The 11,215-nt window shown below is 41.4% G+C and overlaps 1 pseudogene; it reads left to right on the forward strand.

Annotated features, from left to right (window-relative positions):
• The first annotated feature begins 4,748 nt into the window (after window positions 1-4,748).
• LOC102849078 lies at window positions 4,749-8,336 on the forward strand (annotated as a pseudogene).
• Window positions 8,337-11,215: the final 2,879 nt, after the last annotated feature.

Here is an 11,215-nt window from a genome sequence, read left to right on the forward strand (position 1 = left end):
ACCCATGTTTATTGCAGCTTTGTTCACAATAGCAAAGAGTTGGAAACAACCCAAGTGCTCATCAACAAACGAATGGTTAGAAAAGCTCTGGTATATTCACACAATGGAATACTATGCTGAATTTAAAATACAAAGAACTCATGAACTATTATACAAAAGGTGACCCTGGAGGACATTATGCTGAGTGAAATATCTCAGTCATAAAAAAGGCAAATACTGCATAATGCCACTGTTATAAAAGAGGACTGACAGGGGAACTCTGGTGGCCTAGTGGCAAGAAGCTGCACTGCAATCCCAGAGGCACATGGTTCAAATCCATCAGATGCTCTGCCGGGAAAGGAGGAACAGTCTCCTCCTGTACCAGTCAGATCTGATTTGACGGTATACACACACACACACACACACAATAATAAAATATAATTTTAAAAAAGAGGACTGACATCAGAGTTGGGGGGGGAACTGAGAAAGAGGGGATAAATAATGTATACTGCACTGAGGAAGAGAACCGTTTTAAAGGGATATATGATTAGGTATTATTGTCGTGACAGGAGTCCAGAACAAAGGCTGCATTGTGGAGTGGACTTGGGGGGAGGGATTATATAACAAGAAAATAATTTTTCTTTTACTTTTTTTCCCCCCAAATCTAGTTTCTTGAACGACATGATAAAAATGTTACAGTGACACTATTCTAAAACAAAATTATTTTACTTTAGTTTGGATTTCAGGAGACAATAATATACTTTCAATTGTTGTTAGGACTTTTACTTTTCAAAGAGAAGAATGAATTAGGGGAGGGGATGGGCAGGGAAAAAAGTGTAACAATGAATGAATGGAAACCCTAAGTCTCTTTAAACTTTGGTTAAAATTAATTTAAAAACAAAAAAGAAGAGGAACGAAGGCTTAGATTAATTATTCTCATATCTCTACTCTGCTTATTCCGAGAACCAGCCAACCATACCTGTTTGATCGCTGTTATTTACCCTGTAATTGGCCTCAGCCCCCGACAAGCACATACACAATGGTACTGGACATTGTGATCCTCAGAGCTATCACTGGTGGATCTTCAGAAGTAAAATCACCAGGTGTTCTTTCTAATCTGCCATAGTCTAGAAACTCCACAGGAGTCCAGCATCACAGGAACCAGCAAGTCTCCACTGAAAGATGAATGATGGCTGTGCATTAAGTTCATGGTTAAAATCAACTTGGATGGTGCTATTCAACCTCTAAACCATCAATACCTCGTTGAACTTTTTTAGTTCCTATGTAGACAAGATGCTACTGGGGAAATCTTGAGTAATCCAGGAAGTATCAAAAGAAAACGGAAGGAAGATACAGAATTGCTGTACCAAAAAGAATTGACTAACCCTGAAATGTTTAAAGAAATATGCTATAATCAAGAGCCAATTGCAATGAAAGAATATCTTCAAATTGTTAATGGGACTGAAAATGGTACAAACACTCTGGAAGGCAGTTTGACATTTCCTCAAAAAGCTGAACATAGAAATTCCATATGACCCAGCAATTCCATTGCTTGGAACATACCCCAAGAAAATGAGAACTGAGGCTCAAACATCAATGTTCATACAGTATTATTCACTATTGCAAAAACATGGAAACAGCCCAGATGTCCAACCACAAATGAATGGATGGAGAAATTATGGTACATTCACACAATGGAATACTATGCAGCATACAGAAGCAATGATTTTGTAAATTATTACCTAACTTGGGAGGGGCTAGAGAGCTTTATGCTGAGTGAACTAACTCAGTCCCACAAGGACAAATACCATTCTTGTAGAATAAAACCATTCTTGTAGAATGATTATAAGGATCCAAGAGGGGGAAGCAGAGGGGTGGGGATTGATGGGGGTCGCACAATTTGATGGGTGGGTGGGTGAAGGAAATGGTAAGAAGCTTTTGGTGAAAAACAGTGTGTTCAAACTTTGTAAATAAATCAGTATAAAATTTTTAAAAATACACACACACACACACACACACACACATACATATAAAGAAAGAATACATTCAAGCTGCACTGAAGGCATTAGTAAAAAATAAGGCCTCAGGAATAGTTGGGATACTAACTGACATATTGCAAGTGATAGATGCAGCCCTGGATGTGCTCACCAGTCTATGCCAGGAAATTTGGAAGACAGCTACCTGACTATTTGAGTGGAGGAGAGTAATATCTGTTTCCATTCTCAAGAAAAGTAATCCAAAAGAATGTGAAAATTATTGAAAAAATATCATTAATATCACATGTAAGCAAAATACTGCTGAAGATAATGGGGGAAATGGCTAGAACAGTATAGACAGAAACTGCCAGAAGTTAAAGCTGGATTTAGAAAGGGTTATGTATGACACCAGGGATATCATTGCTAATGTTATATGGATCCTGGCTGAAAGCAAAGAATACCAGATGAATGTCTATTTGTGTTTAATTCACCATGCAAAGGCATTTAACTGTGTGGATCATAACAAATTATGGGTAACATTGAGAAGAATGGGAATCCCAGAACATTTAATTGTGCTCATACAAACCTTATACTTTGACCAAGAAGTTATTGTGCAAACAGAGCAAGGGAACACTGTTGTTGCTAAGTGCCAGCTCTGAAACCTGCCCTATCCTGAGCCAATCTCACCAACTCCAACAGAGCTAATCCCATTCCTTCAGTCACTATATGTGTCAGGGTTGTGTCCTTTCTCTGTACCTATGCAATCTATATGCTGAGCAAATTATTTGAGAAGCTGGATTCTGTGAACAAGAATGTAACATGAGAATTGGAGAAAGACTCTTCAATAACCTGTGTTATGCAGATGACACAGCCTTGCTTGCTGAAAGTGAGGAGGACTTGAAACACTTGCTGCAGAAGATCAAACACTGCAGCCTTCAACATGGATTGCATCTCAACGTCAAGAAAACAAAAATCCTTGCCATTTGACAGACAGGCAGTATCATGATAGATAAAGATTGAAACTGTCGAAAACTTCATCTTACTTGAAACCACAGTCAGTACATTTGACACCAGGAGATTAGGAGACATATTGCTCTGAGAAAGTCTGCGGTTAGGGACCTTTCCAAATTGTTGAGGAGTAATGTCAGTTTGAGGACAGAGATGTGCCAGATTCAGGCCATAGTCTTTTCAAACACTTGCTATGATCCTGAGAGCTGAGTAATGAATACGGATGACAGAAAGGGAATTGATGTTTTTGAGCTGTGGTGTTGGAGAAAAGTACTGACTATCCCATGGTCTGCCGACAGAACAAACAGATATGACTTGGAGAAGGGGCAGCCAGAGTGCTTCTTGGAGGCAAGGATGGCAAAGAATCTTCTCGCATACTTTGGACATGTTGCTAGGAGAGGCTATTCCTTGGAGAATGACACGTGCTTGGAAAGGTGGAGGGATGGCAAAGGAGCAGAAAACCCTCAACCAGGTGGACTGACACAATGAGCTTGAGTAAGTCAGAGATTGTGAGGTTAGCGCAGCATAGGACAGGGTTTAGATCTGTTGCTCAGAGAAGAGATGTCATGCTGAGGCAAGTGAACATCAGAGAAAGAAAGGAGGACCCTCAACAAAATGGATTGATAGTGACTCTAACAATAGCCTGGAACATATCAGAGATCTTGAGGATGGCACAGTATAGGACATGGTTGTTGACAGGGGCACTGTGAGTCTCAGTCAACTTCAGAGCACCTAACACATTAATTTCTAAGCAAACTGGGAAAGTTGGCCTCCTTATACTGCCTACAAAGCACTACCCGATCTATTTTTCCTTCCCTTTCCTCTCTCATAGCCTCTCCTACTGTTGTGTTCAAGTTCACTGTATCTTTCCTCCAACACAAGCTTTTCCTCTGGCTGGTCCCTCTCTTTGGAATTCTCTTTCTCCAGATACTTGCTTGGTTCACAGCCGTCCCTCCTTCAGGTTTGTTCAGATAACATCTCCATCTGAATCCCCCTGACCACCCACTTAATATTGCAGCTCTCTCCCTTTACCATCACCCTAACAATATTTAGTTCTACTGCTTGTATTTCCCAAATTGCTTGGTGATGTCTAACCCTATAAATTTTATTTCATATGCTTTTTTTGGCTTATGGTCAGATTTCTCCATCCAAATGTATGTTCTACAAGGGCAGAGACCTGTGTTTTATTCACCGATACATCCCAAACGCCTGGAGTAGTGTCTGGCATAAATAAGGAGGTCAGCACTGAACATGTTTGGCGAATGAATGAATGAATGAATGGTCTCTCTCTCAGAATTTAGTATATAACTTGATAAAGCAGACCACAAGGAGGGGAAAAGAAGTTGTTAGTAAAAGTCAGAGGATGTTCTGCTAGATGTTGTATATGTATTTTAGAGATGAAATGTAAACTTTTGCTTAGATAAAATATATGGATCAGTAGCTCAATCCTGTTTTCAGTTTCACCAAGCATGCTCTGTACATACTAAGAGATTAACAGCATTTCTTCCTGCCTGAGGGCTCACATGTTGCAATTCTCTTGTAATAAGTTCCTAAACGTTTAAATACTTGAATGGCTGACTTCCTTAATGGGGTGTTGATTTACTACATCACAGCCAAAATTAAGAGGCATCAATTCAGGACTGTTGGGATTAAGTTTAAAGCCCCAAAGCTACAGTTTCGGAGCCAAGCATGCATATCGAAAACCTGCATGCTCAGAGGCACTTGACAGACAAGCTCACACTCGCAGCTGTGTTTGTTTGAGATCTCCACCTTCGTTCCGGGCCAATGGGCTTCCACCTTGCTCTCAGTGTGTGGGTGAAGCGAAGGTGGGTCCCCCAGCAACAATCACTCTGTTGCTCTTAAACTTTGGAAGAAGACTCTGACCCTGGCAGTAATGGGCATGGTCTATTTTCATCTGGAAGTGTGGGTGTGAATCTATTGCTTAATTTCATCCAAACTTGAGGCTGAACTTCAGAGTAGAAAAATATTACAGAGTGGTGACAGTTTAACTGCTAGCAGCTCTTCATTGTAAATTTATGCAAACTATAGTATCACAAGTGGGCTGATTGATAAGAAATTTTTTTGAAAACTTGAACAAAATATGGTCAGGTTTTCTTTCTCTACTATCAGTAAATTGCGTACTTGGGTCTTTCAGGAACTTCTCAAACCACAAAAGCCTTCTGGTCCTTGTGGGTCAATCTTACCCTTTTGTAGGGAATAAGATTATTAGAATAATTATTGAGCCTCATTGATACCAATAAACCTGTCTCTTCTCATCTATTTCTGGGATGTTGCAGATGTAAGGAAAAGGGGTTTAATGGGAAGGGGGGTATCCTTAAAACGCCAAAAGAAAACCAAAAGGTTTCTTTATCATTCATTGAACAATTATTCTGTGAATGATTACTTTTTGTATTAAAAAGTGCCACGCTCTGGAGAAACAATAGCATAAAAACATTACTGTCCTAAGGGATTTATGGTCTAGTAAGACAAATAAGAGAACGGAAAACTGAAACACAGAATGAGAAATACAATAAAAATACAGATTATTACAGAGACTTTAGGGGCATGTCAAAGACTTTCAGTAGGAAACATCAGTGGTGTAAATTTCAGAAACAGGAAAGAGAAAAGATTCTTAACAGTTACAGCTTGCTTGGTTCCACAATCAACGCGCTTGACATCAGCAGTCAGGAAATCAAAAGATGAATTGCATTGAGAAAGTCTTCTGTCAGGGACCACTCTAGAGTACTGAAGAGTAATGATACCAGTTTGGAAACTAAGGTGTAACTGATCCAGGCCTGTCTTCACAATTACTTGCTATGTGTCAGAGAGCTGGACAATGACTAAGGATGATGAAAGAAGAACTGATGCCTTTGAGTTGTGATGCTGGAGAAGAATGTTGAACATATTGTGGACTGTCAGGACAACAAAGAGGTCAGTTCTGGAGAGGGTGAAACCAAGCTGCTGCTTGGAGACAAGGATTTTGAAGCTCCGTCTCACATACTTTAGACATGTGGCCAGGAAGGACCAGTCCTTGGAGAAGGACATCATGCTTGGAAGGGTGGAGGGACAATACAGGAGAGGAAGACCCTGGATAAAATGATTGACTGTAGATGTGGAATTAAGTCTGTCAGAGATAATGACATTGGCTCAGGACCGGGCAGGGTTCAGAGCTGAGTACATAGGGTCATTATGAGTAGCAGATGACTCTATGGCACATAACAACAACAACAACAATAACAACAAACCCACCAGAAGAGCAACTGTGAACAGTATATATGTCTTTCCAGGTATCTTTCCTTCTTTTTAATATGCTTACTGGAAGGCCCTCTATGAGGTGGATTAATTCAGTGACTGGGATAATTGGGATGGGAGTGTCAGAGACAGTGCGACTGGCACAGGACAGAGCGGAGTTTAGGACTGTTGTACATAGGGCGCTATGAGTCGCAAGCGACTCGACGGCACATAACAACAACAAACAACAACTGGAAGTATAATCTGGTGTCTCTCAGGGTACCAGGATTTCCATACCTTTCTCATTAGTCGACTACAGTGTAGTAAGGTCCCTTCCAAAAATGAATGTTGCCAGAGCAAGGAGAGAATATATCACACAGGCAGAAGTTTAGTTAAAGATGGAGGAGATTATATTAAGAAAAGTACTTTTAGAAGAGGAGATTGGGTTGACCTCGTGAGATGAGGGCAGAAACTGTGCCCTTCTTGATTGGCACTTCATTGGCACTTCTTGATTCTGGAATGGCAAGCTTTTTGATGCAACTGCTTTGGCCTTGCTGACTGGGTTGATTGTTGGCATGCACTGATTGGCTCTGTTGACTTCATTTTCTGTTTCTTCTCTTGGCCCTTATCACCATACTCTGGCCCGTTGTTGTCATTGTTGTTGATTGCTATCAAGTCGAGTATGACTCATAGCGACTCTATGAACAAAAGACCTGAAGCCTTTCTATAACTATAGTCATTTCTACAAGTTCATAGAGTTTCCATAGGCAGTAAATGCCACTCCTGCTTCCAAACCTTATTCTAAACCTTATGAGTCTTATTCAACTTGATGACACTTAACCATTGCTAAATGAGAGTTGTTGTTGTTGTTGTTGTTGTTATGTGCCGTCAAGTCGTTTGCGACTCATAGCGACCCTATGTACAATAGCCCTAAACTCTGCTCTGTCCTGTGCCAGTCACACTGGCTCCGACACACCCATCCCGATTACCCCAGTCACTGAATCAATCCACCTCATAGAGGGCCTTCCTCTCCTGCGCTGTCCCTCCACCCTCCCAAGCAAGAGAGAAGTGTTTTATTTGGAGAAACATTCTTCCACTTTGTACATATGGCCCGTGTATCTTATTTCTTTTCACTCTGGTGGCCTACTGGCAAGAAGCTGAGTTTCAATCCTGAAGGCCCTGTGTTCAAGGCCACCAACTGCTCCATGGGAGAAGAATGGACAATCTCCTCCTGTGTGATTAACCTCTTAAGGGTCAGCTATGGGTCAGTTCCAACTCTACAGTACACAAAAACAATAACAGCATAAGTTTTTCTCTCATGTCGCTGCTGCAGTCATCAGTTGGGCTGCGCTCTGCTCTTCGGCGCCCAGTTCCTTTGGCCCCATCGTCGCCTCTAGGCCTTACTGCGGCCTCACTGCTCACCAGTTGGCAGATGCGCTACCTGAACACTCTCCTGCCAAAACCTCTGCTGTTAGCAATACAAAACCTGGTCAACCTCCTCAAGGCTGGCCAAGTACCAACCCTTGGAATAACCCAAGTGCTCCACCTTCTGTGCAATCTGGACTCCCACCAAGTGCAACACCTTCCACTGTGCCTTTTGGACCTGCGCCAACAGGAATGTATCCCTCTGTGCCTCCCTCTGGACCACCTCCAGGACCCCCAGCACCCTTTCCTCCATCTGGACCATCATGCCCCCCACCTGGTGGTCCTTACCCAGCCCCAACTGTGCCAGGCCCTGGCCCCACAGGGCCATATCCTACACCAAATATGCCCTTTCCAGAGCTTCCTAGATCCTATGGTGCACCCACGGATCCAGCTGCAGCAGGTCCTTTAGGTCCATGGGGATCCATGTCTTCTGGACCATGGGCACCAGGAATGGGAGGGCAGTATACTCCCAATATGCCATATCCTTCTCCAGGGCCATATTCTGCTCCTCCTCCTCCCTAAGCTCCAGGGGCTGCACCACCTGTTCCATGGGGCACTGTTCCACCAGGTGCTTGGGGGCCCCCAGCACCATACCCTGCCCCTGCAGGATCATATCCCACACCAGGACTCTATCCCACTCCCAACAATCCTTTTCAAGTGCCTTCAGGACCTTCTGGTGCTCCACCAATGCCTGGTGGCCCTCATTCTTACCATTAAGTTAACAATGGACGAAGAGATGATGACGTTTTTGCTTTTTGAAGTACACATGCACATGAATGCATATATAAAAATTGCTGGTTTCACTGTTCTTAGAAGGGCATTCATGAAAGAACAACTCTTGCACCTCTCAGAGAAGATATCTCTCTTATACTCAGATGTACAATTGGAACAACCATAAAAGCATAAATCATTCAAATGTGATTTTTATTTGGTTTCCTTGGAAAGCTAAAGTGATTTAAGTATATTGCATAACTCTTTGATAGAATTTGTATAAAACAAAGCTACACACTTTAAAATCTAATGATGTGGATTAATGTTGGACTCTGCAATTTTATTGGCATGTTATTTCAAGTCTTTTTTATAATTACTTTTTCCCTAAATAAACACTTTTAAAAATAAAAAAAAAGTTTTTCTCTCATATTGTTAAAAATTACTCTTATGTGTTATTTCAGTCAGATGGATATGCCCAATCTTGCTTATCTAGAAATTAGTTTCTAATTTATAGTCTCTGTTGGTTTCAGCCCTATCAATTAATTAACTTTGCATTTCTTGAAATCTTGCCTTGCAAGTGTCAGGTTTGGGGCTGGGTTGAGAATTCAAAAATTCATAAATCCACCAGCAACTCCTCAGGAGAAAGATGGGTCATCTCCTCCCCTGTCATTTATAGCCTTGAGTCAGTTCCAACCCTAAGGTGCAGAGTTTTCATTTTATCTCTTAGATGTCACTTTTTGTTTTTATTTTACTGTAAATATTTTGCCCAGTTTCATTTGCCTTTTAGTATTTTTGTTTCTCAATCTGCAAAAACGTGTTATTTGTGCATTATCAAATCTACTGGTCTTTATGATTTCTTCTATTACTTCTCAGTTTCAAAGCTTCCACCTTTTGTTTAAATCTTCACCAGATAAAAAGAAAAACAAGTTACTAGAGAGGGGGGAGAAAAAAACCAACCATATGATCCCCTTAGCTCCTTGCCCTCAAGGTTTCACTTTCAGCATTCTGAGGAATTTTCCATTCTTTCTTTGACAGAGAACAAGATGAGGATTTAGATGGTACACAGAGATTATGTCCCTAATCATCTTGATTGGGTTTGGCTGATTCCCCAGTCTTGGTGATGCATGTCCAAAAATTGTTAGCTTTTAGTCTTCAGCTGGCTTCTCTGGAGAAGCAAAAGCAATGAAGCTTCAAGAGATCAAGAGAGCAAGGTTCAAGGAATGATGATTCATGTTTATAAGCAGCAAATCCCAAATCTGTAGGTCAGAATTCAAGTTGGAGGCGTCTGGGGAGACAATCTAGGTCATCAGCAGGTGTCCAGTCACGCATCTGGCTTCAGAGATTGACGGATCCAAAGGTCATTGTTGGGAAGCAGATTTACAAGCAGCTAGCTGCTTTTAGATACAGATAAATCCTGCTTATACACCTGCCTTTTTAGCATCAAGAGGTTGAAATTCACAACACTTATCATACTTACTTATTACATACATATTATGTTGATATACTACATCAACTGTGATGCCTTCCTTTAGACGTTAATTTAAAAACCCTTCTCCAACATCTCATGAGGAGTTGAAGTCTATTGCTGGCCTGTTTACAAAGTCTCCCCATTGCATCCGTCCCACCTGTGTTGCCCCCACAATCAGCTTTGTTTTCTTAGAACCCACCAGACAACTTGTACCTCAGCCTCTGAGCACTGGTCGTGACTTCTGTGTCTTCCGGATAGCCTTGCTCTCTGACTTCTTTGAGGTCTTTGCGTCCATATCACCTACTTTCTGAGACTTTGTTGCTCACCTTACAGTTGCAATCCTTTTTCTTCAGTATTCTTGGTCCTCCATCCAGGTTTATGTTTCTCTGTAGCACTAAATCCCATCTGCCAGACTACTGTCTCCCTACCACCCCCCAAATCCCAATGTCTCTAAGGGCATTGTGTCCATTGTTCTCATCTCCTGTGTCTATAGTCTAGCAAGACAGAAAAATAAGGTGCTGAATTTAAAATTCTCATTGAATCCACTTTCTAGGGTCGTGATCAGCCCATTTTCACAGGGGAACTATGGATATCCTCCTAGGGCCGGCAGTCCTGTGCTCTTCTAGGCTGCACTACGGTCTCTTCAAACTTGCATGAAGGACTTGAACTCCTGGGTTATCAGTTCACTCTCAGAAGCACCAGGACGTTGCTCAAAGCTCAGATGGAGATTTAACCACTTGGAGTTTTCCTCAGACTATAAATTACTTATGCGTGTCATTTTCTTGAATCTCCAGAGCATGGGTCTAGTATTTAAAAGAGGGAAAGAAAAAAATAAAACAGTGAATGATAATTGGTAAGTCATTTTGCATTTATTTCCCTGTCTGCAAAAGATAGAGCGTGATTTTTTATTTTTTTAAGTCTATGAATCTACAAAGCACATGTGCATCTCTTCACGTTGCTTTCATGTGTATAAAACACTTTGAGCAAATAGAACCTCTTTCACTACAAAAATGTCCAATAAACGCTTGCTGATGGGAATGGCAAGACTGGTTGTAAATTTAATGTCAATATTTCCTCTGGTCGCTGAGTTTGAGAGCACATTTGAAGGGCGTTTTTTTAAGTGGCTGTCGATTGCTGTAAGGAACTCTGATGCATTAAGTGTTGCGCTGTGAAGAGAAAAGTCTTGACTCACCCGTGGAGAAGGACAGTCTCCTCTCAGTGCAAGTCACTGCTGCACAAGCCTGAGGGAGAGTGCTGGGAGCTGAAAGGACTCAGCCTCAACGCTGTGAGTTTGTTTGGTAGTTATTGTTCGCTTTTATTGACTGCTATCATATTAATAGTTATACCTTTTAACTTGCTGGTCTGTCTAATACTTCTCTAAATCTGTACATTCACATTGAGACAGACTAGGAAGAAG

This window comes from Elephantulus edwardii, unplaced genomic scaffold, assembly GCF_000299155.1.
Source record: "Elephantulus edwardii isolate Elephantulus edwardi_28Jun2011 unplaced genomic scaffold, EleEdw1.0 scaffold00367, whole genome shotgun sequence".
Lineage (NCBI taxonomy): Eukaryota > Metazoa > Chordata > Mammalia > Macroscelidea > Macroscelididae > Elephantulus > Elephantulus edwardii.